The sequence below is a fragment of the Pagrus major genome, chromosome 2 (genome assembly GCF_040436345.1).
Source record: "Pagrus major chromosome 2, Pma_NU_1.0".
Lineage (NCBI taxonomy): Eukaryota > Metazoa > Chordata > Actinopteri > Spariformes > Sparidae > Pagrus > Pagrus major.
The window spans coordinates 30765857-30791234 of record NC_133216.1 but is presented as its reverse complement, the minus strand read 5'-3'; the positions used below and the strand labels follow the sequence as shown (position 1 = coordinate 30791234).

Sequence of the window (25378 nt, the reverse complement as noted above, 5' to 3'; positions counted from 1 at the left end):
GAAAACGTCGTCTCTTGTCCCTGTGCCTGTTTCACACACACTTCCTGCTGGCTTCCTCTCTCGGCTGAGCCGTTAAAAAACACGGGCTGTGCTGCCCTACATATGTGCCCCAGCACAAGGTGCAGTATAGTGTGGCCACTATAGCAACTTATGAGTTATAGCCCTGCAAGAGAGCTCGGGGCTGGAACACACTCAAAGGAAGGGGAGGGGAGGGGAGGGGTGTCTTCCGTCGGTGGTGTACTATCGGAGGTGACACAGCACTGTGTTTGTGTGAGTGTGTGCAAGTAGAAGGTGTAACATTGCCCTGTGGACCTCATGCGTCTGTCCTCCTGTTCCCATGTCCTATAGGACAGTGCTGATTGATTTGAGAAAGCTAATGAACAGGTGGAAACATCTCCTCCACCCTCAGCTCACAGTAAATCTACTTTACTGTTTTAGACAAAGTGATTGCCCGTACCTCCTGTCAGAGCTGTGTTAAAGTTTTTTTTGTTTTTTTTTTAATGATTAATGGTTTATTGTTTACACAATGGACAAAACATAGTCAAACATTTAAATAACCGTTCACACAGAGCACCAAAATAAGGTGGAAACATGAATATATACATCCAAGACACAGATAAATTGCGATCTTTTTTTTTCGTCAGTGATATATATAGCAGACCGAAACCCCTGAATTTTTGGGAAACTCCAAACTCAAAGCATGCGTATTAAAGTTCCATTGGTGTCGAGACACCTCCAGTACTCTGGACCAAACCCACCCTATGCAGCTGAGATGGAGTCCATTATATTCTATATATAATACATTATATTATATTTAAAATTTTCAATCGGATCAATCTTGTTCGCAGTTACCTTGACATTTTTTTCCCATTCCTAAGAGTTCTTCCCAATTGTGCCTGTGTAAAAGTTACCTTTAAGTCAGTTTCCCATGTCGATTCAAGGGACAGGGAAGTGGCTATTTTAATCTGAGGCTGCAAAAGATCATGGAGTCCAGAAGCTTCATGACCAGGTCCCAAAATGTTTCAGATTCACTTTAGATTGTCAGCGCCAGATGGGACCATTTAGGGAGGGCCAAAAGTTTGTACCAGCGTACTACAGTGTCTTAACTTATAACATTTGATTGCATGGAACATCAAATTCCTGTCTAAGTGCCTCAGTGACACCTGTGAAACCCTTTTTGAAACCAAGACTTCCAGGTAAAGGGTGATTTATCCATTCGGAGCCTGGGATTAAGCCAGATCCCGGCAGACCAGAGAAGATAGGGATTTGAAGATCTGAGCTTTTCTTCTCCAGAACCCACTGATAAGGCACAAAATAGGATGTGACCAATATATGATGATCTATCAAGAGGGGTGCAAGAGCTGTTGTAAAGTCTTGAAGTCCAATTCAAGTCTCAAGTCAATGAAATGTGACTTGTTTTTCTGGTCCATCAGTGCATAGTATGAAAATTACAGTAGCACAATGGCCAAAGACACACCAAATAACCAATCAAAGTATCTGAACGTGTCGAATAGTTCAATGAAAACGCTCAGACAGAAGGTACACTTGTGCTGATATGAGCACATCTCTCACATCCCACATTAATGCCTGGATCAGTGTGGATCCTGGATGTGACCAACATTTCAGCAAAAGCTATAATAATGAGGCTGCGTAAGGGATCAGGCTTAAACTGCTTCGCTTGTGAAAAATATTAGCATGAGGGTAAGTCGAACTTAACTAGCAGCTCTCGTCAGCACTCAACTGATCTTAATTTAAAGTTTAGTTCAGTTTCAATAGTTAGATCACGCTTTGAGGATTATGACGCACATAAAGGCATAATAAACACAGCTGTGTTTATAAGATGCATGTACCAGTGACAGGTGTAATACACTCATTTCAAGCAGTCTTTTCAGTGGTAAAGCTCATTTATCATCAAGCTGTAGGAGCATTTACACAGAACACATTTCATTAGATATTTTTATCAATAATTCGTCACACAGCAGGCGGTCGCCCCCCTGACACCTTGTTTGAAACATAAAGAAGACGTGGCTTAAAGAAACTGACTCTCTCTAACAATTATTAGGTCACAATAGACAAGTGCACATATAAATATCAACATATGAATAATAATCCTAAATATTTAACAAAAATGAAAAGGAGCTCTAAATAACTACAAGTGGGAACTATTACATAATAAATGATTGTGCGTCACAGTCATTTTCACAGCTGCAGGGAGGAAAATAGGCGACATGCCGGATATGAAGAGGGGAAACTATTAAGCTACTCATTTATGTGTATTGACTAATTCATTTTATAATGAAAGGCTAATTCCTTCCATCTGAATTTAGAGTTTTCTGCACTTAATTCTGCTGCCAGCAGCTGCAGCTGAAAGTGTGCATTAGTTTGTTTTATTAATTATTCATGACACTTTCATTCATGCTAGTTTGGCAGAGCTCCTGAAGGCAAAACTACACAAAATATTGCACTTTTTTCAGGTCTCGTCGGATTTTTCCCTTCAAGTCAGGTCTTTGGGCATTCAAGTCTCAATTTAGTCCAAATCGAGTCACAAGTCAGAACATTCAAGTCTACAGCTCTGCCTACTACTAGCCTGTCACTTTGTGTCTGATACAATGTAAAAATGTTAGCTTGCGTGATATCACAGCAAATGTTTGAGGGTGAACAGCTATATTTGTTAGACACTGAAGTACTGCATAAAAAAGCCTAGCTACTACCAAAAAAGTAAAGATACTTGCCACGCCATTCTAAGTGCCTAATGGCATTCTTAGTTCTCAAAGGAACATCAGCATTAATTTACTTTAATGCTAGTCTACTACTGTATATTAGCTAAATATCACAATCATAGTCAATTACTTTATGTGATATTTTGGTGTACACCTGTTCTAACTGAAATGGTATTTTGTTAGCTTATGGAAAAAAAAATTGCCAGACACCAAGATCACAAATATCAAACATGAAAAAAGTTGGGAGCTGTCCAGAAAAAGCTACCAAAACAGCTGGTTTCGAGCACGTAGCTAGCTAGCAAGAGGTTGCTACAGGTGCTAAGATGTAGTTAGCTGAACTACCTGTGATCCTACACAGTAGATGTGGAGCAACCTTAGGATTCATTTGGAGTCGTGTCATTATACATGACGATGTTAGGCTAATATTCCCTCGGGGACGGCCTTCCATTCTGAAACACCTCCATTCCGAAACACCTCCAGGGGTCAGGGGTTCCCCAATAGCTTTTTTGGAACAGCGGGGTTTTGGAAAGGCGGGGTGTAACCTATTCCCTCTACCTTAGCTCTACCTTCAGACCTAAGTTTAGGTCTTCAGCTGCTGGATGTGAGGGGTTCTCCCTTTGCTTTTGGTGCTGAACAAGTAGCCTGGCATATGGTGGGTTTATCTTGGCTGCTGGAGACAAATGTTGATCGGTGCTGTGAGACTGAACTAAACAGTATGCCCAAAACAAAGTGCTAAAAGAGGCTAACAGGCTCAGTATAGCTGCAGAGTTGGCTGATATATGTCTCTGTGTTCAGAGCTGAGCAAAGCATTCACACTTACGAGTGACTTACTTTGTTGTACTGTGTATTGAAAAAGTATTGATTATTGACAATTCAAGCAATTTACATTCCAGGCAACTGTGTGATACTTACTTTACCACTTATTTGTGTGTATCTATGTTGTTGGAGTGAGGACCATCACCATTCTCTGACACAGTTAACATACCATAGTGTCCTGTGAAGGTGAAAGCACTACGTAAAATAGGAAGATGGGGGCGAGGAAACTTGATGATGTAACTGGGTGGTAAAGCAGACAGAAGAGTTCTGAAACAACAAGCGACATCACCTGACTCCTCTCCTCTGTTCTTAATGCCATCACCAACCAGGACTGAAGTGGACCACACTGGACTCAGCAGACAGCATTGAGGAGGAGGAGGGGGGAAAGAAAAACATTTGACACGGTAATGAAAATACCAAATTATTAATTATCGCACTGTAGGCGTTCGTGACTCTCACTTAAAAAAGAAAAAAAACCTTTGTCGCTGGAATGCCATGCAGAAATTTGGAAAAATGAATGACACACACACACACATTTACACACACACACACAAAGACAGAGAGAGAGAGAGGGAGAGAGAGAGAGAGAGTGTCGGACAAAAGGTGAGCACGGTTTGCCAATCTTACCCCTTCCATTCATCTATCCCTCCCTTCATCACCCCCCTCCACCGTCCCCTCTGTCCGCTCTGTCATTCTCTCTGTCCCCTCTGTGCTCCTGCCTTTGTCTGGGTTCGGCCAGAGTCTGGCGGACCCAGACAAAAGAATGCTGCCTGTCATGGAGAAAGAGCAAAGGTCTTGGCTCTCTGGAGGGAGGTGGGGGGTGGAAGGGTGGAGCGGTGGCCGGGTGTCAGGGTTGGAAAGGCATTGTCAAAGCTGCGGCCATCCATTGTTGTTTCTGGGCTCGCTCCTGATCCGACGCCTACCTCGCCCATCTCTTCTGTCTCCGATTTCCTTCTCTGTCCACCTTTTCCCCAGGCCTCTGTGTTTTTCCCGGAGCGAGGGATGGGAACGCAGAAGAAGGGAAAAGCGACAGATGTCTGGCATGAAGCTTGTTCGCCCGTTTAGCGCCGTGGCTGCTTCAAGCTTGGTGGCGTTCGGCACTATCTGCTCCTCCTCTTTTGGCGCTGGTTGTTAATACCCCAGGGGAGGTGCTCATGCCTCCAGTGAGGGTGCAGACTTTGGAGCAGTTCAGGGTTGTTGCCCCGGTCTTTTCTTACAATCCCCTCCACCTTTTCATCCACCTGCTGGTGCATAAACTAGCATAAAGGGCATGATGAAGTCCTTCTAGAGTGTGTTTCTTTGTTTTTGAGTTTGTGCCATTTTGTTGAAAGTAACTAGGTACATTTACTCAAGTACAGTACTTCAGTGAAATATTGAGGTACTTGTAATTAATTAGATTTTTTTTGTTTTCACTTGTTATTTCTACATACTTTGAAGGAAGTATTGTAGTTTTTACTTCACTACATTTATTTGACATTTAACATGATAATCTGATAAAATACAACACAATCAAATCAGTGGTTCCAAATCTTTTATATTAATAATCACGGTAATATACAGTATGATTTACATGGGCCATTTTCCTGCAGAACGAGTACTTCTGATATCTTAGGAACATTTTGTTGCTGATGCTTCTTTGCTTTTACTCAAGTAAGGTTTTGAATGCAGGATTTTTGTTTTAGAAATACTGGACCATACACACCTGAGAATTGAATGACCATAGACTCTAAGTATTTAAAGAAAAAACAAAAAATTTTTTTAAAAAAGATGTATGTAACTGTTCTTCTTTTCTATAAATTATATCTCCAAAGTTTGAAAGAACTCAAGGTCCACTCACTAGATTTTTTTGGATCATAATTTTTCAAATTTCAGATTTTTAAAAAATATTTATATTATATGTTTATGTGCCTGTATGTTACTAATTGTTCTGGTGCCAGTTGTATATTTTGGTGTACATACTAAAAGTAAAGCACATTTCTACCTTGATTTTTTTTTTTGTCTAAAACTCTTTTTTTTTGTCCTTAAAATATCACAATAAGTCAAGTAAGTAAGTAAACCTGCCAAGTTTCCAGAAATATTAATACTAACACTTGTACTGATTTTTTTTAACGTCCTTTTTCTTTGACAAGGCCGCAGTAACATTCTACTGTCCAGCTGTCAGTGTTGCATTTGTGCAATCATTTTCTGATTTGAACAGTTTGGGGAAATCCTGGTCAAATGACAGTCAGCTGCATGACTCAGCCTCTTCCTCATCTGACTGGAGACACAACCAGAGTTGACACCTGATGTCAAACTGTAGTTGATGTGCTCTATGTTTGAATGATTAGTAGAATATTGAAGCTGAAGCTCTTACCATACATTGATGATATTCAGAAATGAAACGCCTGCTGTGCCAGGACTGAGGAAACAAACACATGGAATAGAGGCCAAAGGGTTCAGATTTTAATCAAGTTAAGAGTCTCACATCCCTAAACTTTAGTCTGCTGTTGATGCTTCTGCATATTTTGCTCCTTTGCGACGAGTGTTGCTATGCAGCAGTCTCGGGACAAATTGATTATTCAGTCCGGAGCCCAGACAGCCAATTGTCTCCTGCTCTGCTTTGATTCGCTGAAATGTCATTCTGACTGATGCCAGCGGTGATAATTTCCTCAATGGCACAGTAAACACTAAATATTTACTGAGTCTAGTCACCGGCTAGATCTGATTTAAATGGTAATATTTGTATCAAAGTGGTCTGGAAAATAACTGGCCGGCACCGCGTGGAATACAAATGGAAAAACCTTTTCTGTGTGATCTAGTTTCTTCATCTCATCTGGATGTGTCTGGAAGAAAGCCTGCTTCCTGCAGCTTTAAACCAAGAGGACTGTTGGTTTTAAGTGCCACTTTTATTACTTACTTTAATTACTGTATTGTCCCAAGTTAACACGTCTGACAAAATTACACATTTTTTCAATTATAAACACAATGAGCAATTTAAGAGAGATACCAAATATCCCATTTTCATTTAATACTAAAGGTTATATGGTATAAATACAGACTGAGGTGATTTTCATAGACTTCTAAATGTCTCGGAGTGTCTGTGTGTCAGCAGTGTGTGCACACGGGCCACACTGTAGTTTCTCTGTTGTACCAGCAGATGGGGAAAGGAAACATCTTTATAGATGAATGAAAGTATGTGCAGGAGTATAGTAGGAGATGATTGCAGGGCTCACAGCCTGCGCTGTGACCGCTCTCTGGTTTGCTGTTGTTTGAAAAGACAAAACTTTTTGTTGGTGTGGTCGTCATCAAAATTGAGGATTTTTGAAAGTTTAAAGGTGCATTAGTTCTTTTAATTTATCAGTTTCTGTAATTCGGCTGTTGCAGGTAAATTATTAATGTTTTCAGTAAAGAAAAAGTAGAAAACCAATATATCATTTGATTTTGTGGTGACTTATAAAACACTTACATATTCTTATTAAATTATTGTTATGTAAAACTTCATGCTAATTACTTTGTGCAAACAGAGTTTCTCTACAAAAGATTCTTTTATTCTTTTTAAAGTAAAGAAATGTTTTTTTCTTGTCGACTTTTACATTTATTTCTCATTATTAGATACATTTTAATACAATATAAATTAATTAAAATCTTTAAAACACAATAATTGAAATTATATTTGACAAAATATCAAATTACAGCAAGTTTGCAAGCTTCTTTCTGAAAGATTAAAGAAAAGTCAGTGACTCTTAAATTCTGAAGTTGCATGTTATTTGGTATGAAATCAGCTCACTCAAACACAGCACCGTAATTATGAGATTGTTGCTGTTTCTTAATGTTCATAATTAAATCACTTTGTTGATTGTTATCTGATTTTAATCTTGTAGTAATTCTCAGGTTAATCTCAGGAGGCAAAGGAGCACTCTCCATTCCTGTTCTTTATCCTTTTATTTTAAAAGCTCCACACTCCAAATTCCCTCTAATAACAACTTGTAGATGTATTAATCATATTTTCATTTTTATATATCAAAAGCTTATAAATGACATACATTATTAATGCAGGTGTAATCGCACCAGAGTGATAACACACTTTTTCTGCTTTAATCCTGTGATTTCTAGGACGGACGCAGCACACGGCTCTCCGCCGGCGTAGGTGGACCAAGTTTAAGGTTGATTTAAGTGGCGTCGGATGGAGGGGGTGAGGGGGTGAGGGGGGTGGGGTAGGCAATGAGGGGAGTTTGGAATCAAGTTACCCCGGTGCTTTAGAAACGCACTCCAGCTACAGGATAAGCGACACACACACACACACACACACACACACACACACTCTCACACATACAAACACACACACACACACACACACACATACACACACAAACGTTCCCTGAAAGGAGTGTCTCTGGGAGATGATTTCCTTCCCTGCGCGTCGTCCCCCTCGTACCCCCCCACTCCTGGGCCCGGCCCCCTCCTCTCTGCTACGCAGTGTAAACACAGTGTTCCAGAGGAATGTTGGACTCCCTGACCTCCACTGCAGTTCACTCGGTTCAGCCTGGCCGCGCTGTGCTCCAGCATCAGCAGCAGCAGCAGAAGCCCCCCACCTCCCCTACCCTCTCCCCCTCAGCTCCCCCTCCAGAGCCCCTTCACTCCACTCTCTCTATTTCCCCCCGCCTTGCCTCTGCTCCTTCTCCTCGTCTCGCCTCTCCTCCTCTTCTTCTTCCTCCTCCCTTTTTCTTACCCCCTTTTTTCTTTCCTGTCCTTGTCCCTCACCACCACCACGACCACCACCCCCAGCCTTTTTTTCCTTCCCCTTGTTCTCTCCTTTCTCCCCTTGTTCTCTCCTTTCTCCTCACTTCTTTCTTTCTTCCTCTCCTCATACCCACTTGTCTTTTACCTCGCAGTCATTTCACAGCGCAGTGGTGGACTGCGTCTCTTTTCTGCTTTCTTTATGTCTGGTTCACTTCACTTGCTTGATTGACACATCAGAATGCAAACTGACATGATTTGGACTGAAACCCTGCAGCAGTAGTGAAACCACTGGTTACAGGCATGGCAACATGTAGTGGGTGTCGTAGTATCATATTCTTCATGCAAACATGCAAAATGCACGCATGTTTCTTGTGTGCTAGATATACACGCACACCTTGCTCGGACGCCATTGTGTGCAGAGCCTTGCACATGCACAGCCCACCTCTGCACACCGAGCCCACCCTCCCGCCCCACTTACTCTCCTACTCCAACCCCACCCCCTACACCCCCACCTCAGCCCACAGTGGACTGCGGTTCCTAGAAACAGGATACCAAGAGCCAGAGGCTTTAGTGTCTCTTTTAGTGTCTCTGTGCCGCGAGGTGTCTGAGGGAACAGAAAGCAAAGGGTTACAAGTGCATCTGGCCGCTCGTCGGTTTGATTACTGAGGTGACAAGATGGCCAGAGCAGACATGTGCTGCCTGCAGTTCTCCCTGACTGTGGTGTTTGCAATGTGCCGAGGTTCAGGGGGTTTAATTGCCGCAGGATAGAGCGGATTATAAATACATGCAGCCGGTCATCGCAGGTCGCGCTGAAGAGACTGTTTGTGTATTTGTAATAGATGCTGCTAGTGCTGCAGGGGCTACACGAGGGCAGACGCATCCCAGCCGGCAAATCAGCCAGCCAGTTTTATAGCCAGTCAGCCAGTCTGTCAGGCTGCCAGCTAACCTGAGCAGCAGGGTCAGCAGCCAGCCAGCAGAAAAACACAGATAGCATGAATATAGATAGATCAGAGGAGAGAGCATGTTTGTGTGTGTGTGTGTGCGGGGCATGGGGTCTCTTTCAGGTCATGGTGGGCCATTTTTAGCACGCACACTCAAAAGCATTAGCACAAATTCTTGCCTTTATATTGGAATGGTCAGTTTTACATCCTTCCATTTGACTCTGTAACTTTGAGAACACACACACAGCAAGGTGTGGACCAGTGTGCCTCAGTGCAAGCAGTGCTAGAACGAGTCTACACGTCTTTTACTCAAGTAAAAGTAACAGTACCAGACTGTTAAAATACTCAGTTACAAGCACAATTCCTGCCTTCAAACTTTTACTTCAGTAAAAATACACAGTTATTAAGTGTTTTTCATGTAATACGTAATATATTTTATCATCAGATTATTATTACGCAGGTTTTACATGTAAGCGTATTTTAATGTAGCTCAACCGATTGGGAAGAATAAACCATTGAATAGACTCATTTCAGGTTTTTTTTAACTTTTTTTTAATCTAAAATGTAACAAGGAACTGAAGCTAATATCTACTTCCAAAATGTAGTAGACTGGAAAGTAGCATCAAATAGAAATACTAAAGCGAAGTACAAACACTTCCAAATTCATCCAAATTAAACTGCTCTTCTCCCGAACACCATGCTTCATCAAGAAAAGCAGAACTAAAGTACTTGTTTAAATCATGTAAAATCATCCAGTCTCTGCCCTTGAATGTATACTGCAGGAAGTGAGATGGTATGTTTGTCAAAGAAAGAGGCAGATTGAGAGAGGCTGCCCCTGAAGATGGGCACTTTAAGGGTAAAGTGAGGAACTACACTTACATTTGTTCTCAAATTTCAAAAGAAATGTATTTTACTGTAGAACGACTGAAAAATGTAGTTAATTAATGCTTTGGCAACATTGTTGTAAAACTTTCATGCCAATAAAGCCCCTTTGAATTGAATTGAATTGAATTGAATAGATGCGTTAGGTAAAACATACATTGACTGTGACGTTGGTCAGGGTTATCCTCGCACTAAAAGCAATTTGAGCCATTTTTGGGTCAGCCTACGTAGCTCATCACAATCCTAGGCTATCTCGACCTGGTACTAATAGCTTGTTCTGACCCATAATTAGTGCGATCTTTCATATTACTGTTGTGGTCTGCTCAAACAGGTTATTTGGATCTACTCTAAGACATTACAAGCACAGGTTTTACCTTCAAGGTGTAGCAAAACAATATAAAGAAGATATTCAAAAGTGCAAATACACATTAACAATCAGTAACAAATAGTGACATGTGAGGAGCCAGAGTAGATTATAACACTTACCAAGCTTTTCATATTTAAGAAAATAACCCAACAGCAATACGAAAAGTAATGCTAACACTGGGTCCAAACAGCCCTGTGTCTTTGGTAGTTTCAATGGATTCTGGTAAAGTTATTGCATTGGTGTTATGTATATTGATATTGATATAGATATCTGTGCACACAGTGACTTTTAATGTGCATAAATATGTAGATGGAAGACATTTGAATAAGGTGGGAAGGATAGAAAATGTGTTGCTTTTTATTTTAAAAAATAGTGCCAACTCAAATACTAGATACTCAAACCTGATACTGATCGATGTGTGAAGAGGAAAGACTTGAGATGCTAAAAAAAAACCTAAGAATATTTTAATATTTCAAATTTGGAATTTCCAATTATTGCCAGAATTTCTATTAGACTTTTTTGTATCCACAAAAAAAGCCATTGTAGTTTGTACATAGTATTTTATAAAAAAAATGATATCGTCCTAATGCTCAGTGCACTGTGAGAACGCAAACTCAAGTGATTACAAAACCTGAATGGTTATCAGAGCACTCCTGACCAAAGCTCATCAGCACAGATCTACGGTCTGTATTGTAGGACCGCACGCCTAGTCCTGGTTCTGTTTCTAATGTAAGGGGAGAATATGAGAAGTAACACAAATCTGAAAATCTCTCTCTGCCCAGTGTTGTTAAACTTTCCACCCTCCTCTTCTTCCTCATCCTCAGCCTGTCTGTCTGTCTGTCTGTCTGTCTGTCTGTCTGTCTGCTGGGCTTGCGGCTCTTCCTCCCAGCCTTCTCCTCAGTGAACTGAGACCATCCCTGCATTCGCCCCAGTTACTTTTATTTGCTTACATAAATTCCTGACACCGTGTAATCAAGCAGCTCCTATATACAGTATGTAATCATGTATTAATTTGCCCTTTAGATTGTAATCCTCGTACTGCAGCTGCGAGCACGGGAGGACGGTCAATTACTCAGGTGGCGTAATTGTTGCACACAGATAATGAAAACGATGGTGGTGGAGGAGCATGTGGTTGCTTGCTCATTATGCTGACAGGAAAGAGGAACTTGGCTGACCTCTGCTGGGCTCTGACAGGCAGTGTTGCAGATGTTGATCACAGTTAATGATTTAATCCAGGATGTATATGTATTGTCAAGGCTTCCTCTGGCTTCGATTAGCCAGAGAATGGCTTTAGGGATCGTTAGAGAGGTGCTGCTGCATCCTGCTGTTGTCCAGCAGCAGTCAGCAGCAGTAAATATGGAGTCATGTTTGTGATTAAACCACAGCGTTCTTAAAATTATCTCAGATCACAAACCACAATGAAAATGCATTTTATTTTGACCATGAATGAAGAGATTTTTTGTTGCTGTGAATGTATAATTCAGTCATATAATGGTGAACTCTCCAGCAGAAGCAAAATAGTAGTGACGAGAGGTGGAAGCTCTGATTTTGAAGATATATATTTTGCACATTTTCTTACTGTGATTTTGCATGTAACCCCATCATTGACCAGACACATAAGATTGAGAGCAGAATCCGAACCGAGAGACTTTTACTGAGAAGGGAGAGCAAGTGAGAGAGTAAGTGAGTGAGTGAGTGAGTAAGAGAGAGAGAGGGGGGGAAGCAGATGGCTGGAAATATAGCCTGCTAAATTATTCATCTAGGCTGGAGTCTGGAGATAGATAGATGGATGGGAGCTGGCATGGACACTTTTATTAGGATTCCAAGAGCTGTGAGGAGAGTGGTTCAAAACACTGTGATTGCCTTTTGAGACTAAGAAAAGTAATTGCATCAGGTCTGGGAACAGCTATTTGCTGGGGGAATTAAGTCCTGTATTAAATTAAACTGTGAAATAAGGATAGATATGTGCATATACCTAACTTGTGAAGGATAAAAAATAAATTTCAGCCATCCATAGATTGGATTGTTTCAGCTGCAGTAATTTATTTCCCACAGCCAATCCCTGCAGAGTGTAAAAATTAAGAAAAAAACAAAATGAAGATGCATCTTTTAAAAAACGCCTCTAGCTCTTAATTTGACCGATACTGACTCCATATGAGGTGATTCAGGAGGCAGAGTGTTGTCTGCAAAACGCTGGGAGCCCAAACGTCCCAGCTGCCCTCGACAGTTTGGGCTCCAGAACAAGTTGTCTTAACAGTGAGGTTGAATTAAAATGAAAAATGGTTAAGAGAGGAAACGACCCGGTTCATAAAAGAAGATTTGTTGTAGACATATGTGGCAACCGTCTGCTCCGGGAGGTCCAGGGGTCCTTGAGTGGGTTTCAGGGTGTGTGAGCCCATGAGGAATGGATAAAGTTCACTACGATTCACCAAAATGTCTTCCTCTACAGATGATTTAAAAATGTGACTATTCAGTTTGTAGTAATTTCCAGTCGGAACACTGTTTTTAGACGTGTATCTAAAATATTTGCTTTCTCTGCCTTGAGATAGCCGCTGTTTGCTTTATTTCCCCCTTGGTTCAACATATAGAGAAAGTAAATATTCCTGCCCCATGTTCTATTTTTCCACTTAGCTTCGTGCATCATGTGCATCATATATGACTCGCACAGATTCATAGACACACACAGACACAGTTGCACACACACTCCTGAGTGGAGGGCTCCGGGGAAATAGAGCAGAGAGGAAGCTACGTGCCTTCGCCAAGCAAGGGCTGTCTGGTGTCATGGCAACCGGTGCAGATTACCCCACCCTCCATCAGTCAGAGAGAGAGGAGAGGAGAGGAGAGGAGAGGAGAGAGGGATGTGCACACATACACAAAACTGAACTTATGGAGACACACACTTACACATCATCCAAAATACTCTTATAGGGTTTTAAATGATTTGACATCTAAAGTAATCAGTTTAAATGAGTAAACTGGTGCTTGTCGGCTTTTAAAATGTTTTCTTTTCTGGATCTGCGGTGTTGTCTCCAGCCACAGCAAACGTAAAAACCTGAATCGCCAGGCGAGCACAAGGAGACAGCAGGGGTAGAACGGAAGCAAGAAAGAAAATGTGTAGGGAGGGAGGGGAGTGGAAAGGCGAGCGATGATGAGAGTGGTGCAGGGAGAGGTTGAGATGTGTGGAGGGGCCATAAACATATAGTAGAGCTAAATACGTCTGGGGGATATACTGTTATTAAAAGCAGTAAGGTTATCCGACGAGCAGCTTTACTGTGGGGGTGGACAGTTTGCAACGTGCTAACGCGTTTTCACGCCGCCAGAGTCCTATTGAAGTGAATTTAGCGGGAGATATTGTTCTCTTAAGTGTGTATATGTGTGTAGGTTAGTGGTGCAGCCTGAGAGGAGAGGAGGGATGCTGGGCAGGAGGAGAGCAGAGGCAGTGAGGCATGGACGAGCTGACAGCAGGAGAGGGGGAAGAGAAGGGGAAGAAGAGGAGAGGAGATCATATTAGAGTTTGCATGAGGGTAGAGCAGGGTAGTTTGAGAATTTTGTAGCAAAAAAAAGGGGTGTGGGAGAGATGGATGGCAGCAGCATGAGGAGAGGAGGGAGGGAGGGAGAGATGGAAGGAGGAGGGGGGAGTCGAGGCCATTTGAGGATATCGCCTCCTAAATTGACTGCGGCACAGCCATCGTCCACAGTTACATCACAGCTGAGCTCAAACTCAGGATGAACCCCCCTCTCCCTCCCTCGCTCTTTCTCTCTCTGTCTCTCTCTCTCTCTCTGTCTCTGTCTGTCTCTCTCTCTCTGTCTCTCTGTCTCTCTCTGTCTGTCTGTCTCTCTCTGTCTCTTTGTCTCTCTGTATCTTTGTCTCTGCTGACCTTAGAGCACCTCAAAGCCAACTTCTAACCGTATGCCAATTAATCAGAGTAGACTGAGCGTGTGCGATGGGATGTATCATATTTTAATGGGTTACTCAGATTCAACCGAAATCCAGAGCAGCCGCTTTCTCGTTCATCATTGGTTTTTGTGCTACATTCATCGTCAGTAGCACCAAAATGGTTGTAATCAGCCTCATTAAGGTTCTTATATACATTGTAAACAAGGCACAGTGCTCAATTGAAAGGCTGCATCCTCGACAGAGGAAAAGTCTGTGATAAGAAATCAATTAGCATCACTGGTATGACCACAGAGCACTGAATTATCAACTACTGCACACAAAGTAACTCAGTCTTAAACACAATATCATCTCAGTGTCAGCAGGTCGGGGCTGAGTACCAACAATATTCGTTTTTTTACAACATTTATTTGTGCAGTGAAAGACTAAATGACCTGCTCTTTTCCTGCTCCATATATAGCTGCACTAAGTTACACTATGGGCTGAACATCAGTATTGACCGATTTTAACCTTGTTGACTGCTTTTGGCCAATCTGCAAATAGAATATTTACTTATGTTTATCTGTTGTGTCACGTTAATTTTGTGCCGGCACATTCATGAGCTACTGACCGGTGACATCTGTGCCATCAGTTTGTGAGGCTATGTGCTGAGACATTCTTCTCATTGAGTACGTGGTTGTATAGAGAGCTGGAAAGGCTTTTGGAGCAGTTACTCTTCAAGAAAATAATCTTTTTCATGAGAAAGAAGCTTTAAAAGGTTGTTTCAGAAATTTAAAGTATGAACAAAATTATGCTCTTTCAAAGTGTAATGAAGGGCTGAATGACTTTGAAACAGTCCAGTTATATGTGATGATGAAGATTTCACTGTTTCCCTGACAGAACAGGGTGACACTTTAATAACCATTATTGATAATTGGTAAATGTATAGTGTATTAAACTTAAGTTAATAGTTATTTCTATACATGAACCAGTCATTAATCATGTTACCAAAACAACAACAACAAAAAAACATTGAATATTGGCCTAATAGATATTTTAAACTCCAGTATCAGCCTTGATTGTCACAATGTGTGCATCCCTAACTCACACAGGGCTGTCCAGCAGAACCACAGTCTGCAGCAGCTCTACAGGAGCAGTCGGGGGTTCAGAGCCCTGCTGAAGGGCACCTTGACGGCATATGTTAATATACGCTACTGTACCTTCATTGCTCATACTTGTATCTAACATGGGGCTCTGAGTTCACTTAGCTTGCCTGTAACCTTGAAATAATTCCACACGAAGCTTTACTGCCTTTTAAGGGTTAGCTTGCTTTTCTTTCATTTGCAGGACACTTTGAATGTCTCGTCCTTCAGTTAGACAGCTCAATTTGTAGGGATGTCCTGATGTGACTTCCGTCAAGATACCTCATCTCATCTTCCTGTACCTATAACTGATCCAATACCAATGCTTTATTTAAAAAGAAAAACAATCTATATCTCTCTGTGTGGAACTCATCGGAATAATTTTTAAATGAGGTTATATGAGGCAAGAGTTTGCTGTGGCACTAAAAAACTGAGGTAGCAATCTCCATGACATGATGAATTCAAATGATTTCATAATGACAATGATGAAAAAGCATCATTTAATTGTAGCTCGGTCACATCTGACTCATACCTGATACGTGCAATAAGGTCAGTCTCGGCCCTGATCCCGACCGAACAGACTGGATCAGTGTGTCTCACAGCAGACCTTTTTACTCCATTTGAACGAACAATCAGTTTGTATCTGGGTATCTTATGTAGATAAGGAAAAATCATTTTTATTTAGGTATAAATTCACTCAGAACGTCTCAGTCTTCTGTACCCCTCTGTAAAATAGTCTCTAAATGAAGTCAGCATGTTTAATGGTAGAAATTATTCACTGGAATCATGCATGTCAAAATAGCAACACATCGTCATACCAAAATAACTGAACAGGTTGCCAGTGACTCCCCACACGACACATGTCACCATCTCCAAAACAACATGACTGTTGCAGTGGACCAGCGAGAGGCGAACTGGACCGTCATTGTATGGTCACAGTTTGGTTTAGGCACTAAAACTACTTGATTAGGTTTAGAAAAAGATATTGGTTTGGGTTTTTATAGCTTCTTTACTCAAGTAACAGAAATGTTACATATGTCACTGCAGTACTGTTATGTATGTGACGTATCTTCAATAGTTTAAGTAAGTAAGTAAGTAAATTCAATTTATATAGCACTTTTCATAGATAAAATCACAAAGTGCTTTACAACCAGTGTTGCCACAGTTACCTTGAAAAAGTAATCTGTTACTGATTACTCCTTTAAAAAGTAACTTAATTACTCTACTGATTACTTGTTTTTAATAGTAACTAAGTTAGATTACAAGTTACTTTCGAGTCAACCGTGTTTAAGGGCAGCATTTCCTCTACAACATACCACCCAACCAACTTCTTCAACTCTCCCTCACTTACTTGTTTTGCACCGAAGTCCAGCTTTTGTTGTTTGGGAGGTGGGGGACCTCCTGCAGAAGTCGAGGCCGTGGCTTTGCTCGCAGCTCTCTGCTTAACACCACCTGGTGGGACTTGCTCTGTAAACTTAACTGTGCTGCGACTCCAAATTTTTCTTCAAATTTGACGTCGTGTTTTTGAAGCTTGATAGTACTTTGTCGCCAGCACAGAGTGTACAACGAACCTTAATATTCTCAACTTTAGCTGACACGAACTCAAAATTATGACTGTATTTCCAGCTCGAAAACGCGCATCTCTCACCTCCCTCCATTGCTGATGTGTTTGTGTTGCTGCGTGGTGTTACACGTGAGTTGTCGTCATGCTGAAAACGTGACTTGTCGCATACGTGACATCACTCCCCGAGATGCAAGAAGAAAGCAAAAATATATATTTTTACTAAGGAAAATGACAAAAATAATAGTAACGCACGGTAACTTGAATAAGTAACTTTAATCTGATTACTGGTTTGGAGATATTAACACGTTAGATTACTTGTTACTGAAAAAATTGGTCAGATTAGAGTAACGCGTTACCGGCATCACTGTTTACAACAAGGATAAAATGCAATAGAATACAGAGATCACAACAAAAAACACACAACAGCACAAATCCAGGTAGCTTCACAGAGGCCCCAGAACATCAACATCGGTAAAAAGCCTGGCTAAAAAGATAGGTTTTAAGTTCTCTCTTAAAACCTTCAGTGGACTCTATGCTACGTAAGGTCAGTGGTAGTGCATTCCAGAGGCCAGGGGTACTGGCCTGATTAAAAGTCCTGTGCTTGTTTAACACGACCGTCTGCTCCGGACTCCTCCCTTTGCAGACTTTTTCACTCTTTATACTACTTTGACTTCCTCCTTAACAGCCGTTATAATAACAACAGCCGCTAGATGTCACTGCCTGACAAGATGTAAAATGACTTGTAATAATCTGCTTTCACAGTCCTCCTATATGGTTGTTTTTCTGATGGACGATGAACTGCAATGCAGTGATAACTACACCTAATACCTTTTTATGAAGTTACTTGAAAACACTCAACTACACAATGTTATATGAGTCTGCACAAACATGGATGTTCACTGCAACTCGACGGATGTCGATGGCATGCAACCACAAGGCGGTAATTCTCGTTTACTCATGAGACACAGAATCTGAGCGGGCAGGTCAGCTGACAGTTAACCTCCACCCATTCAAGTTCACGCTTGACTTCAGAAGATACTTTGCAGTTGCCTCAGTTGTAATGTCTATGATCATGTAGATATTAACCAGTCCTATCTCTTCCCCTCATCAGGAGCTCCCAGGACAGCAGACTGGGACCTGCAGATGACACCTGGCAGTGATCTGTAAGTACTGATGTGTCATGCAATGTACAGAGATGAGAAGAGTTTGAGGTTCTGGGAAGACAGACTGTGTTACAGTGTGAGGTGTATTATTGAGATTATTATCAAATCTCTTGGCTGAGGAGAAATGTACATTTCTCTAGATTTTATCTTCATTGAACTGGATGAGACTGATGATGGTTCTCACTCCCAACTCATTGAATACAGCAGCTCGGTCAGTGGTCTTAAGCTGTTAACTATAATGCTCTACCTGCTCCTCCAGTGTCAGTTCTGGATGTGCAGGGCTCCATGGTCAGTAAGCAATAATATGTCATTTGCAATGTCTGGTTAGACTTTCAGAATAAAGCTTGCTGACAAACAGGTCACATACTACGACTGCTGGACTGTTATTTACGTTGATAAATGGTTGCAGTTTGACAACATTAACGAATTGACGTAATATAACTTAAAAACAAGTGACTCCTGACACTTGGTCTCAAACAGTGAGCAAACCCCAGTCTCTGGTGGGAAAGTTCAGAGTCAGGCCTCTGACAAGGCTTCTGTATTTGATGCACTGGCTGTAAGAACGCTCTGGGCAGTTGCATTTTTAGAATCTTACTTTGAATCTTGATTACTGAATCAAACAGCTTACACTTGGTTCCACGTACTGCCACTGATGTTTACTTTCATAAAGTGTGTAGTTTTGTGGTTATATTTACAGCTAATATATATATTTTTTACAATCTGTGGAAGTAATCCACTCATAATTAGTAATACACACTTTTCACCTCGGGATTGTTTGACTTTAAAGTCAACGCTTCACTTACAAAGACCTACACCAAGATGTGACACCATGACATAGAGCCAACAATTACATGGCGGGCCACAGCTGTGCCGAAGGTTTTTCCATGATCCCATGCAACAAGTCACCAAATCAATATCCTCATGAACTGTCAAATCATCCAACATCTACAATGCTTAACACCAAGGAGAACTGTTTCCTAAATGTAGTACTGTATTCACAAGAAATGGGTCAAGTCCATTGCATTCAAATGACGAATCCTACAACTCTGAAGTCATCACATATATACAAACCAAAACACATTTTCAAAAGAATCACCATGGAAAACAAGAGAACAATGAAGAATCTGCATTTCATCACTGAAAATAATGTGGCCAAGGGTTTTATCATTCATAATAATCAAAAAGCCTCGACACTATTATCACTCCAAGTTGTGATATTTTCCTTATTGATGTTTTATTTGCAACCGACATGTTATCCTCCTCAGTGCTGCAGTGGACACGTCCCATTACTCTCCCCTGCTGCCACTGCCTTTGATGTGCCAGCTCGACTTTGAAATCCTGTGTAGATGCATAGTTTGTGCAGAGTTTCAAAGGTTCTACAGTCATTTTGAGCACTGGCAGAATTGAAGGGATGAGTGCTGAACATGTCTGGTTCCCTGTCTGTCTCTTTCTCTGTGTGATGCAGCTGTTAGTGTTCTATGGTCATCACCCTATAAATACAGCAGCTGACTGATGGACCCTGCAGCAGCTGTCTGTTGTCCCATGGAACATGGACACATAATGTACACACAGATACAAATGGTGCAAAAACCCATGTGCTGGGTTTGTTGTTGTTGTAGAAGCATTTCATTCCTCATTCCTCTGAGTGGGAAGAGTGCCGACACTGACCCAACACTAGAATATTTTAATGTTTTGTTCTTCTGTTCTTCCTTTTGTTCAAATTTCTGTAGAACAGACTGAGTAACAATTACAGTTTCACCTGTTTTATCAGTGGCTCCAATTAACTATATTCATGAGTTCAAAGAATTATGGGATTATTCGCTAGTATGATCCCATAAAACCCATCACACTCATTTAAACAATAGCCAGTTGCTTATCTTTTAGAATTACTACTGCCTGATGTCCAATTCATGAGTTTTAATTTTTTTTTTTCTTTCAGTCTTTTATTCTTGGAATGACTGTCATCCCTCAGAGAGTGTGTGTTCTTGTCATGGTAGAAAGGTGTCTGCAAATTTAATCAAATGAATGTGACAAAGTAACAATTTTACTGCAAGAAATTCTTGAAATCTCCACCACATGATTGAAAACTATACAAATCTGAAAAAGCAGTATTATACCCAGCATATCAAAAAAATACAAATATCATCCCGATATATCGATCGAAACCAAACATCAGACTTTTGAAATGGACAAGGTGTGGACAGATGATTCCATCGTTTCCCTCCTCTGTCTGCCACACATGACAGCAGAGAGTGGCAGTGAAACAATGATGCGGATGTTGAGGATCCCACATTTATCCTCCCTATTCAGCACTGCAGCAGCTGCACAGACATAAGGAGAGGCATCATTACAGCGAACTGAGGTCTGTTAATAGGCTTGCAACGTGGGGGGCCTGCCGGCTCTGCACGGGGCTCACGAGAGGGGAGAGCAGAGGAGGGCGGGAGAGCAAAGGGAGGTCAGGGGTTAGGGAGGAGGACACGATGTGGGAGGAGTGTTTGAGACAGGAGGAGCAGGGAGCTGAGGGAGAGAGGGTGAAGAAGTGAAAATGACTTTGTGTACAGTATAGGGGGTATTTTTATCTCTCCTGAATGAAAGAGCTTGAATGGGTCTGGGGTTTGTTGCCAATTGGCTGTAACCCACTGAACATTTAGATGGTAAATAGATGTTGATATGATGGCAGCCACAGCCCTGCTAGCAACTAATCTTAATCAAAATATTTTAACCAGACACACAATCTGTTTCTCTGGCCTGCACGTGGCCAAAAAAAAAATCGGTTATTGTTGGTTTAACCCCAAATAATTACCTGAATTTCAGATTGAACCTCAAGTGTACATTTCTTCATTACATTTCTGCAAACATCTGGAGAGTATTTTAAGCTGATCTTGATTTTGTGACAAAACCTAATCAGAGCATGAGCACAGCATCGGAACAACATAACACTGGAAATTTAACCTGACGAAAGATAAAGTTACAACATAAAGAAATGTAAAGTTTCAGCATATCAGTGGTTTGCAGAAATGTACAATGCCAACATTTATTCTGATGATTGGGTCGGTACTGTATCAAAAGCCTGACATATCTTCTTCCTATAGAGCTCCACTGTTGTCTGAAAAATATGAAAAACACATCACTGAGCCACACTGTTGCACTGTGTTCCTTCGAGCGTGTTCATGGGTCCACAATGCTGGACTGATCCAAAAGATGGAGCCAACGTAAGTATTTGCAATAAAATAGTCAGGTCAATTGAATATTATTTATGTAGCCCAGACTAACAAATCATAATTTGCCTCAAGGAAGAGCTGAAGAAGAGGGATAGGTATCCTTCTTCTTCAGGATGGCCAGACATGCAATAGATGTAGAGAACGAAACATATTTACAAAAATGTAAAATGGACTCGATTCAAAATGACCCAAGGATAATTAGACCCTATCCAAACTGTGGCTGACCCGAGAACCCCCACATACAGAGAGAGACTGGCAGCACTGGCATCAATACAAGCTGCCACATTCCAAAAGAACAGTAATACGTTACCAAAGTTCACATGTCAAAACCCACGATGATTATAACACACTACATGATCAGACCTGGATTACTTTGATGCTGAAGAAAACTTGATTGTTTTCTGGCGTCTTCTTTATCAGTGACTGTTTTAGTAGATTGGTGGACATTGGATATAATCACATCCAAAAAATGTGTATGTCTGTGTGTTCACATTTGACAAAAAGAGTACAAATTTCATGAGCTGTGTGTCACAGCGACTGCTGCAGCCTCGAAACTGATGTCTCGTTGTTTTAAGAACACTGTGCACGTCTTTCTCAACTCACACAGTATCTCTGCCTCTGGTTTATCCCACTTAACCCCAAAACTGAGCCACCCTTTGTCTTCACAGATGTGATGGCAATGTATTGTCAATAACACATTTTTTTGTATTGCTGGTAAAAAAAAAAAGGTGTTCGATATGATGTCATATCCTGCTTCATACCTGCAATCTTTTTTCATGTCAGGACTCAAATATCTTTTTGATATCATTTCAAAACTGTTTCCAGTATTACAACTTCCTAAATGATTTCCGCTTTTAAAGAAGTGAGTAGCACTTGTGTTTCATGCCCCTGGCAGCCTCTGCAGTGTGTGTTTGTGTGTGTGCATGTGCCATCAGAGCCTCTTCTTGACCTTCAGAAAGTACCGTCATGCCCACTTGCCACACTTCGTGGTGTCGTTCTTCCATTGTGAGAATTTGAGCATTGGCCTCTGCAGAGGAAAGGTGGAGTTTGGGCGTGGCCTGCAGACATTTTGGGAAAGAGCGTGATTTGCAAAGAAAGTATGCACAGCTTGTATTTGTGTGTGCATGTGTGTGTGCATGTGTCTTTCTCCTGCTGGTCTCGGCCGTCTGAAGGTCATGCCATCCCCATGCTCAGCTTCATGGAGAGCTGCCAATGCTGACGGCTGCTGCTGCTGCTGCTGCTGCACTGTGTGTCTGGCACATGCTTCCCTTACTGCAGGGCATTGATTAAGTGGCACAGCTATGCCTCACCTGCTGGAACCAGCCAATACCAATACAGCAGATGCTCCAGCCAGCCAATGCCAAAGCAGGGAAAGGTTTGGAGAGGCTGGAGACAAACGGGCAGCCAGCAGACAAGTGTTTGTGTGGGCTTTTTTTTTTCCTCTCATGAAAAAAAGTATCATGGAGGAGGAGTAGAGGAAAGAGTGATAAGATGGAGGGTGAGGAAAGGGGGGAGGGAGGTGGCTTGTAGAGAAAATGATTGGAAGAGTGAAGGGTAATGAAGCACGGTGAGATGGATGATGGAGAAGAGAGGGACAATGGATGTGAAGGAGGGACATATTGAAAGAGAGAGATGGGAAGAAAGAACTAGAAAAAAAACGGCTTTTGAAATATCGTCAGGGACGAGCAGACTTGAGGGAAATGGGCAAGGAGACTGTATTCGTGATCACACACATACCGACACACACACAAATATTTTGAGCTTTTTCAGGGTGCTTTAATGAAGCTGTCAAGATGAAAAATGAGCTAGTCAAATCTAATAACTCGAGAAGTTAAGAAGCAAACTTTTCATGCAGAACTGTGGAGGAAAGTGGATTCTGTGCTGATGAGCGCGAGCAGAGCAGACGTACAGTGTTTGTTAAGAGCTGAATCACTGATCGTATTGCTTCAGTGCGGTAAAAGTATGAAAGGGATTCAGCAAACCATGGATTGATTTGCTGTTCAAACTGTTCGACACGGTTTGAAATAGAATCATTAAACAACAATAATTTGTCATGTAAGTTCGTGTTCCTCGTCAACTGGTGGTCCAATCCAAGTTCAATCTCTTTTTTTCTCTTCTTTTGGTCTGCTGACTAAAATATCTGGCTCTTAGGCTGGCATATGCTCCTCTGTGTTCACCAGCTACTCGCTAGCTTTGTTTGTCTGCCGTTTGGTGCTGAGTAGGTAGTTTTATCAGAGCTTCCTGCTGGGCTAGAAATGGGTTTGATGAGAGCAGAGTCTGCTGGCTGGAAAACAAAACAATGGGCTGAAAGATGCTAAAGCAGTCCTGCAGAATTAGATGATAATTCCCTGTGGATTTGTCACTACCAAAGACCCCATTTAGATTCAGCGCACATCATTTGATCTACTATTCACATCAGAAAGTTAAAGAAACAAACCCAGATTAAAATAGACCAAACAATAAGTGAACAATAATAAACAATAATAAAAACTATAATAATTGAGTTATTAGCATAATCTGGGGAAATATGCTTGGCTACTTCTTGCCTTAGACTTAAGGCTCATTAATGCCCCCTTTATGTACAGAAACAATTATGTCCATCTCAAACGATGTTACCATAGCTGCGTGCTTTATGTTAGCATGGATGATAAGCAATACATCCAGTAGGGGGCAGCTCTGAAACAAGAAATCCTGACAACAACCAAGATAGTGTTTCATAGTCTGATAGTGTTACCTGTTAAGAAAGAGGCAAAAGCATTGTAGATATTGGTCTGTGAGGCCATTTAATACATCCCGACATATGGATGGATAATTATTTTCAGTACTGTCACCGATGAGAGAGACTTTCTGCTGTCTGCCATTTTTTGGACTTCTTCGATGTGTCCTTATCTTACTTGAACTATCGGCTATACTGACACCCACAATCTCTGGTGATACTGCAGTTTGGTCTGCATCTGTAAGCTTTGAGAAAATATGTTCATACACAGAACAAATGAACGCAGAGGTCTCTCTCTATATCCTGATCTATGTGGAGCATAAATGAGCCTTTAGATACAAAGATTAATGCCACTCGCTAGTCTGTACGCTATATGGCTATTAGCTAAGCATAGAAACATAGAAAATGCATTGAATTGCTATTGCTGGAAAAAATTTGAGCCATCGATGGCATCACATTTGTTTAACTTTAACATCAAAGCATACAAACACGTTATGATTGCATGTTCAATGTAAAGTGAATGAGAACCAGTCTTCATCACCTAATAATAATTAGATCCAACTGTTTAATTTTAATAGCCTGTCTCCATCTGTCTGCCTGACCTTCATTGTCTTCCTTACATCTCAGACATTGGAGCTGGCGGCTGATGCTGGATGCAGAGTTGATGTGCGTGTATGTGTGTGTGCTAGAGTGTGAATGTGTGTGTGCACCTTTGGTTTGATGCATATGGGTTTGTTGCCTGTGTATTTGTGTGGGCGGGCGCGAAAACATGCAAGCAAATGCCATCTACTGAGTGTCAAATAATTACAGACCAAGAACGGCCGCCCAGAGCACAGAGTACTGTGTATTTGAATGTATGTTGGTGCACAGCCATGTTAGCCTTTTTTTCTAAAATGTGGCACATCAATAAACATGCATACAAGAATATTAGGTTGTTGAATATCGGGTTTTGTCTTAAAGACGAGAGACTGTGTATGAACGAGGAGGGGCAAGCAGCTGAGGAAACAGACAGAGGAGCAGACAGAGTCAGACAGACAGTCAGACAGAGAGGCGTTACCTCACACTCCTGTTGTAAATGTTCTTTCTTTGGTTGTCAGTAACTCACATTCCCAGATGTATTATACCATCTATATTATTAGTAATAGCTCACAGCCGTGCTCGCACTGTTTTGATTCGCCAACAGGGACTAAAAGCTCCAATGATTTGATTTGTGTCTCTCTGTAAAGCGCTGATATTACTATATATGCTTATAA

General features: G+C 41.4%; 1 long non-coding RNA gene across 2 annotated transcripts in view; it reads left to right on the top strand.

Moving 5' to 3' along the window:
- LOC141008566 (uncharacterized) overlaps positions 1–25378 on the top strand; it is a 123899-nt gene that overhangs the window by 27890 nt on the left and 70631 nt on the right. For both annotated transcript variants that reach the window (XR_012180086.1, XR_012180087.1), the window contains exon 2: positions 18137–18188. This is a non-coding gene — a long non-coding RNA (uncharacterized lncRNA). The remainder of the gene's footprint in view (positions 1–18136; positions 18189–25378) is intronic.